Source organism: Camelus bactrianus, chromosome 15, assembly GCF_048773025.1.
Source record: "Camelus bactrianus isolate YW-2024 breed Bactrian camel chromosome 15, ASM4877302v1, whole genome shotgun sequence".
In the NCBI taxonomy this organism is placed as follows: domain Eukaryota; kingdom Metazoa; phylum Chordata; class Mammalia; order Artiodactyla; family Camelidae; genus Camelus; species Camelus bactrianus.
The window spans coordinates 40102098-40111224 of NC_133553.1; the positions used below are offsets into that span (position 1 = coordinate 40102098).

The window sequence follows — 9127 nt, forward strand, 5'->3', positions numbered from 1 at the left end:
TGAAAGCTGGCTGGAACCGACTCTAGGATTTTTTAACCTCCATGGAAATGGTGTAAGTTGGAAGCAATCTCCCTCCCTAGAAGAGGTAGAGATTTGCATATCCACGAGTGGAAACCGTTACCTTGATTTAGGGGACACCAAATGGATGGGGCAGGGTTACAGCAGGGGAACAGGTAAACAGATACAAAACAGTGACCACAATAGGAAAGATGTTGGATATGGCTGTCTCTAAAATGAGATAAATTGCTCTCTGAGAATGAAAAAGTTTGTGTTAGAGGCAAATGGCATCTCTGTGGACCTTACCCATTCAGTGATGTGTTGCTTAGAAGTATAATTTAAGGTACAACATGTTTGCAAATTGTTGCTCCTTCGTATGAAGATATGTGCTTTTTTGGTCCAAGAATGGTTGACAGAAGATGAATGAGCCATTTCCCTGAGACAACGTGAGACTAGTTCTGGGTGCAGGAAGGATTGCTTCAGGGCTCAATTGACAAAAGGAAGAACAAGGCTGGGAAATCAGCCCGGAGACTGGCAGCGCTGGGAGCACTGATGAGTTTGACCCAATCACTGGCAGCTCTTGGTGGATTCTGCAGGCTCCTCTCATTGACTTCAGAGGCAGTGGCCACTCATTAACCCCAAAAGTTGTGCAGTGACTGTGGCTAACAAACCAATTTGCCTCATCTGAGGCTTTCTTTGGGATTAACATTTTGAGGGAGGGGCCAGAGAGGAAATTTTTTGCAGGGAAGGAGGGAAATCAAAGTTCCTGCTGGAGTAGTTGTGAACAAGAATAGGGGCTCTGAGTTATTGACTGGCAGGGACATTTTATTTATATCCAAAGCTGATAAGCCAGTGTCAGTGAATTATATCCTATAAAGGAGATCAAATCCACAACATCAAGGGTTTCTTGGGGCTAACACTGGGAGGACCCTGGCCATGGGTGCACACCCCTCTGACACCGCCGCGCTGCTCTCGCATTGAGAACTGAGGGCCTCCTGAAAGGTAGTTGCTCCACATGGAACACTGTGGGCAGATGGGCTTCCACCCAGCTTGCTGCTTAATATTTGGTGTCCACTGTTCTCTGGAGCAAGGGACAGCTGTCCCTCATGAATGTAAGAGGGAAATAATGACCCTTCCAATCCATATTCATCCTCAGAACAATGATTTGAACTGAGGTATTTGAGCATCAGTGTCACTTAGAGAAAAGAACACCAACTCTGGGGTTCAGACCCCAGCTCTACTGGTTGGTTTTATGACCTTGATAAAGTTAATTAACCTCTTTGACCCTCAGTTTCCTCTGCTGTAAAGTAAAGCTCTATTCCTAGCATTCTTTCATGATGATTACAGATAATACAGATAAAGTGGCTGGCATATAGCAATAAATGATAACCATCATGATTATTACTCCAATCAAGTCTAAGGAGAGACTGAAGAGCAGGAGCATAGTGAATAACAATAATACCTATTCATAATTTCACTTAATCTATAAAACACCTCTATTTGGCAAGGATTATTGACACCATCAGCCTTTTACAGAAAAAGAAGCTGGGGCTTTAAAAGGTGGCATAATTTTTTCAAGGCCACATGATTAGTAAATTGTGGAGCTGAGATTTAAATGCTGCTCTGTCTGCCTCCAGAGTCGATGTTTTTAACCATACATCTCTAGATAACATGCTGGTCTTGGGATGGGCACTGGAATCTCTGTAATCCTAAGAACCATGTATGCAGGCCACTAGTAGCTAGAAACAGCTACTGGATGTCCAGGGAACTGTTCCAGGTAGCTGGAGTGCAGGGAAACACCACCGAAGTCCAGCACAAGGGCACCCATGAGCACCGTGACAAGCACTCTCCTTGCCCAACGGGAACATCAACTTGAATGATCAACTTCTATGAAATTCACAGATGTCTTGTAGTCACTGAAACAGTTGAGTAGTGGGAGTAACAAAAATCCAAATTCTTGAACTGGACTTTGACTTTTGCTTGAGCACATTTTGCAAAGTAGATAGTGACTAGCATTTAAATTAATACCAGCATACAAAAGTCAGGAACTCCTTAGGAACTGTGTTATATTCTGTAACACTTTTTGAAAAGTAAAGATGAGGGAGTGAACTCAGCCACCAGGATACAGAAAATGTGCTTGTAGCTTGAAGCAAACACTGCCCTGTGCTTTCAACTCCTATGAGAACAGGGCAGTGAACGTATCTACTGCAGACAGCCTATCCAGAGGCACCTAACATCCCCCCAGAGCTCCCGCCCTCAGGAATGCCTTTGAAGTCAGTGGGAAATCCATGCTTCATGGAAGGAAGTGCCTATCTTTTAAGATTAAGACATTGTCCACATTGGCCTTATTACAATCAATGTCCTTTATTTGTAACTGAAGAGCAGCCGAACCTTTCTTTCTATCTCACACCCAAGCTCAATTCCAAACTCCCCAAAACCGGCTGGCTAGTTGGCAGGCAAAACATCCACCTTGATAACGCCCTTAGAATTACCTGTCCTTGTGGTAACCTACTTAATTTTAATCCTCGGATTCCCTGCCACTAGTAGTTTCATCATTAAATTTTGACCATTAAATCTGCACCTCACCTCAAACACCTCCCCCTAGCCCAGCGCCGTTTCTCCCCTCCCTCAATGTTTTTGAGGTCTGCCTTCAAGTTTATATACTCAGGAAATGAGTTCCTTCTTTCTGTTTCCCGTTTCAGTTCTTTGCTCAAGCTGAGATACCTGCAAGTAATGCCACTGCCACCTGATCTGCCTGGCAAATATTTATCTTTCAAGCTTGTCCTGATCACCCCCCAAGAAGGTGAGCTATCATAAGACATAATGATATGATTGTTATTTTAGCTTTAAATCTACAGCAGTAGATAACCAGACCCCAGACCACGTGCACATAGGGTAATACCAATGTGTGAACATATATATGCAGTAAAAGTACAAAGTACTATTACAAACTGCTATTGCTCCATAGCAATAATACACACTAAACTGAGGATAGTGGTTATGGCTCTGGCAGAGTTACCTGTTTGCTTCTGCTGTCTACAGCAGCGGTTCTGTGTTGTGTTGTTTTGTCTTGTTTGATAGCGATACACATGATAAACGGCATTCACTTCCAGGTCACACTCCCACAGACGTGCACAAATACCCACTGGTGGCCGCTGTCAGTTATACTACTGACCACGTGTCTCCCTCAGGAGCAGATCCAGGATGTGTGGGGTCTAAAAGCATCTACAAATTTCCGGAAATTCTTTAAGAAAACAAATTATGACTCAAACTTAGATTTGAAAGTTAAGATGTATTTAGAATGAGAAAAGAAATCACATATTTTATAAAGCTAACATTTCACAAATGTACAGAAAAAGTATACTTTTATTGATTACCTTCATGGCATACTTCTCTAAAACTTTTCTTCTGGCCTTTTTTGGCTGCATAGTCTTTGATTGGCTGTCTTCATATCATACAAATTTGGGTCCATTTCCTAAAGAGAAAATAGAATGACGATTTAGTTTTTCCTCTAACGTAGTTAATAAGGTTTTTGTTGATTGATGGCTTAGAAAAGTCCGTTTCAGCTTCATAACATTTTATGGTTGGTATGTATGTTTTTAGGATTATTGTCAACTTTGGCCAAAATCTCTATCAGGTCTCTTTCACGTACGAGCTTGAGATTTCGGGGCATATTAAGTTTCCTCTTCAGTGACTAATCTCAATACTCTTTAAATTGAAAATGCAGGGGCATTTATAATTGCATATGCTGCATTCTGCAGTAGATTCTGAACAGGAGACAGATTCCATCTTTAATTATAATTGGTAAGGACACAGTCTTCTTTTCATAATTTTACCCATCAAGTGTTGAAGGAATTTTCCACAGATTAGTTTCTGGCTTCATACTTTTCAAACAGTGTTTTCCCTCTGCTCCCCACATACACATTGTCAGTGTTGGGCTCTCTGGGACACTTTTCCTTCTGACCCTGCACATGAACTTTGAGTCTGCAAACAGGAATAGAGAGACAAACGGTACATGTGTTCTGGTCTGTCTCTAAAGGTCTTATATCCAGGAAGTCAATGTTAAATAAATTGAAGAGAAAACAAGATTAAAAAAATTTTTTTTCTTCTGTATAGCACAGGGAACTATATTCAATCTCTTGTAGTAACCTATAATGAAAAAAATATGAAAACGAATATATATATGACTGAAACATTATGCTGTACACCAGAAATGGACACATTGTAACTGACTATACTTCAATAAATTAAAAATAAATAAACAAAATAAAAAAAACCCCAGAAAGTCAAGGGGGTCTGTGTCCTGTTCCCCCATTTAGTACTCGGGGAGAGAACTACTCCACTGAGTGGCCTTTCTCCTTCAAGAAATGGTTATAGCAGGTTAAGAACAATGGTGCATGGAGTTAGGTGGAAATAGGCCTTAGTTACCCGCTTCTGAGCATCCTTTGGCTAGGGCCTAGAGGTCATCACATACATCATGGAGGACTAGGAAGGCAGCTAAGTTGGGAACCAGAGGTCATCGTTGGGACCCAAGTGTTCAACCCAAGCTAGGAATCAGATGGAGGTTGTAGGCAAGGTCCAGACAGGTGTACCACACCACAGCGACCTGAATCAGCAAAAAAGAGTCGTGGGTTCTGGACACATCGAAGAACAAAACACAGGCAGTCAGCTCCATCTCCAGCTCTTCAGATTAGTGCAGCATGCATACGGACCTGACCAGCCAAGCTACCTCACAGTGGATCCAGCAAGGCCCCGCACGAGAGCACTGGGGTCCATGTATCCGGGACCCCTCTCTTGCCAAGTGGTCACCTGAGTAAGCTTTCCTCTCTCTCTGCAACCCTGTTCCTTTAGATATTGCTCTAGGAAGAAGTAGAAACAGTGGAGCCCAACATACTAGAATCAGATTTTAAAGTGATAGGGGAAGATTCCTGGAATCCTCTACTAAGACTTCTAACAACAAAAGGAAAAAATTTTTTTCTTTTTCTTTCATTTTGTATCTATATAAGGTGGTGGATGTTCACTAAACTTACTGTGATAATCATTGCATGATGTAAGTCAAATCATTATACATAACACCTTAAACTTGTACACTGCTGTATGTTAATTATATCTCAATAAAATTGGAAGAAAAAAATCAAGTGCATTTCTTGCATGCAAAAAAAAAAAATGTAACATTTACCAGGTATTTATATGTGTCTGGTAATACATAGTACCATAATAAGATAATATATTTTATTATATTAATTTTCTTTTAGTTAAGCTTCACAATTAACTCCAAAGTAGAGGTACTATCACTATCTCCATTTTACACCAAGAAACCTGAAGCCAAGAGAAATTGAATAATTTGCTCAATGACACCCAGCTTATAAAAGAGTGGAACTAGTCTTTGAACCTGCTAGTGGAACTCAGGAGTTTATACTTGGAACTACTAAATTCTGTTTTCCTGTAGCAACTTGATGAACTCCAACTGTACGACACCAAGAGCTCCTTGGGATTGGCTTGACTATCCCCTACTACAAGTCCCTTCCTTGTCACCACATGACATCAGTGGCAGGTCTCAGAATATAGGATTGTTGCTTCAGTGCAGTAAGTATAGTCTGCTTCTCAAATTCAGAGCCCAGACTGCTTCAGGGGAAGGTCACCTGTTGCTGGAGAAGAACTACACATCAGCCATAATCACCCTGTGGATAACACCCCGGGCCATGCTGGCAGCGGCCAACCTCACCCTCCATCACATACCCATTCTCCACTCCATTCCAGCAGCCTGTGTTGCATTTTAAAGGCATGCTCACTCCCAGCACAGCCATGTTTTAATTTATGGAAATTCATCCTTAGAAACAATCACCCTTGCTAAGGATAACCCAGAAACTGGAGCAGCAAGGACTCCAGATTGCAATTCTGACTCTCTGCTAAGAACCCTTGAAAATGCATTTAATCTTTATGGACTTTCATTTCCACAGAATGAATGGGGGTAAAACATATCACTGTCATTTATAGGCTGTTTGGTTTGTTTTTTCTTGGGCAAGAATTCATATTCAGGGTACTTCTCTGCCCAGCCTTGCCGTCTCCTCCAACATCCCATCCCATCAGCGTCTGCTTTCTTCATAGCTCTTGAGGACAAAGCCATATCCTTGCTGGCAGTACCCGTGGAGAGAGCGAGGATCTGTGCCAAGCATGCAGACTGCTGATGCTCCCAGAACCTCTGGTCCACTGGGTCCCACAGCTGAGAAGATTCCATACAAAGGCAGTGAGATCAGCCTCCAACCAGCTCTGCCACGCTTTGTTCTAAGCAGTTCTGCTTGTGCCTAAAGATTCCTAATGTCTCTCCTGATGGAGACTTTGCAGTTTCTTCCTCTTACCTCTTGCTGCCTCAAAGTCTTATGAAGCCATTTCCTCCATTTCTGGTCTCACTCCTCCAACCAAGGGTCTCCAGCAGCTTCCAGAGAACAGGCAGGGAACAGACACTGTTCCTTTCCTCTACTGCCCTCCTCTCAGGCCCTCCCTTCAACTAACCCTGCCTGTCTCCCCCCAAGGGCACTGGATGTCTGACCAACCCAGCACAAAACGATGCACAGTAGTGATAATGATGGGTGCAAAGCTGAAAAGAATTTGAAGGAGAAATATTTTGACCCCAGCTCTGCACAGCAAAATTGCCCTGTAACAGATGTGAAAAATAAACACACTTAGGAATTTCAGCATATTTTCCTCCTGTTCTTACTTTACAGATGTAGAACCAAAAAAATGTGCACCTCCATTCGGAAAACAGCATTTAAAATTTTTAGATCATGGACATATTTCAATCTGAAGGTCATGACCAACAGCACCCTGGATCCTGTGGCTGGGACTCTCTCCTCACAAACATTCAGGTTTTCTTTTATTTCATCCTTAATTGATGGTGACTGATAGGATGGATTAAATTCAGGTCAATGGAGAAAAACTATGGGAATGACTGTAGGTAGGGTACTTGTTCTTTACAAGGTAAGCACATTGTTTCCCATGATAAAAGTTGCAGTTGTATAAAAGGATGCAAAAGCTTTCAGCCTAATACTTTAATAAGGAAAATGATTACAGAGTGGCTTATAACACCTTTCCTTATGCTTATTTGCGATCTGAGGAACTGGTAGCCATTCTGTGAGGAGGTTAAGTGATATATGCAGAAGACTGGTGCACAGCTATGTCCCCAAAATTAAGTCAGGAGAGCTCAAAGAAACCCCTGAAATTCCAGGGGCGCACACAGATGCTCTGGGGAGGGTGGAAGGAAAATAAAAGGCTTCTGGTGAAAAGAAAGGAAAAGAGATACAATGGGATAAAGGAGCTAGCCATGAGCAGTTAAGCATGGGAAAGAGAGGCTAAGAGGAAGCCAGACTTGTGAAGGTGAGAAAAAGCCCATGGTGGATCAAAAGCGAGGAGAGAGAAATTAGGTGACGTAAATTCAGGAATGGAAAAAAAAAGAGAGAGAGAGAGAAAGAGAGAGAGAATAAATGGGATGCATTAAAGTCCCACATGAGTCTGGGAACTCTGCATGTGCCCACTAAATGTTGGTGTTCCCAAGCCCCACAAGCAAGGACATGAAGAATTAGAAGATCTTGGTTTCTGGTCCATCCTCTCCAACAACCACCAAAGCAATTTGGCCAGGTGTTCTCTCTTGGGAGGCAGGGGGATAACGGTAGATTTAGGCAACAAAGGTGGAGGGAAATATAAAGGACAACAAGCAGCAAATATATAAATACAGAGACTTGGGAGATGCTGCCGAGGAAAACCTGGAGATGAGCGCAGGATCTACAGTGAGCTGGGCATCTGGCAGACTGAGCCTCAGGGTGTCTAGCACTGGGCTTGCAACTGGTGATCACAGTCAAAAGGCAACTTCCCGGGCTCATAGATCTTTGATAATTTCAATTATCTGCAGTTCAGTGAGTGTGGGGGATTTAAATCTAGGACAAAAATTTCCCTTAGACTTTCTCTCAGTCACATTGCTCAGAGCTGCTACCCATGCTGATTTCCAAACTAATCTCTGACAAGGAAAATGGACTTACTTGATGTGATGTAAGTAAGATCCACCCTGCGCTGGGCTGGTACCAGCTCTCCTGCAGCACGTAAGCTGCCAGATACCTGAACAAAGTTGAGATATTGTTAGCAAGGATGAAGGGAGGAATGGTCAGTGGAGGAGCAGCTGATGGTGTCTGTCATAGATCAGAACATGGAGCATGACTTCCCAATGCACCCTGACCTACCAGCTCCTCCTCTTCTGCTCCAGGGATCCACTTGCCACAAGGAAAATAAACTTACCCTCACATTCCTCAAATTTGGGCATAACCAAAGTAATGAAGGCCTTTCTATAACAGGCTAGGAGCAGCCTGGAAGCCCTGAGACCCAGTCAAGAAATCTACAATGATCAGAGAAATTAATGTGAGTCATAGGCAGCTTATATTGAAACCTGCCACCAACTGAGAAGCGTAAGTTACCCGATCAATGGTGATAAAGAACTTACCAACTCTCAGTAAGTACCAGTCAGGTGTGCTCCTATTCAGCCCTTGACCTGGCATGTTTGTAGAGTTGATGGCTTTCTATGAGGCTTGTTGCATGGTTGAAAATCCTGTTTCTCTTATTGTCACACATCTCCTTATCATATGGATCTTCCTCCACTTTATGATGGGATAAATCCATCGTAAACCCATAAACCTAACTTAAGGTTAAAGTGTCATAAGTGGTAAAAGCATTTAATACACCTAACTTACCAAATATTATCATTCAGCCTAACCTACCTTAAATGTGTTCAGAACACTTATAATAACCTACAGTTGGGCAGAATCATCCAACACAAAGCTTATTTTATAATAAAGTGTTGACTACGTCATATAATTCATTGAATAGTGGAAGTGAAAAACAGAATGGTTGTATGGGAACAGAAGTGTTTTAAGTGTGTTGGTTGCTTCCCCTTGTGGTGGGGTGGATGACTGGGAGCCAAGCTCACTGCCTCTGCCCAGCATCACGAGAGAGTACTGTACTGCACGTCACCAGCCCAGGGAAAAGATCAAAATTCAAAATTTGAAGTACAACTTCTCCTGAATGCATACTGCTTTCACACCATCGTAAAGTTGAAAAATCATAAAGTTGAACCATCACCAGTAGG

At 42.4% G+C, this 9127-nt stretch overlaps 1 long non-coding RNA gene across 1 annotated transcript; it reads right to left on the minus strand.

The window, feature by feature from the left end:
* Positions 1 to 616: 616 nt before the first annotated feature.
* On the minus strand, positions 617 to 8852 carry LOC141579850 (uncharacterized). Its single transcript, XR_012511869.1, has 3 exons — positions 8031 to 8852; positions 3375 to 3472; positions 617 to 3241 (listed from the first exon to the last, which is right to left on the minus strand). It is a non-coding gene; the product is annotated as an uncharacterized LOC141579850 (long non-coding RNA).
* Positions 8853 to 9127: the final 275 nt, after the last annotated feature.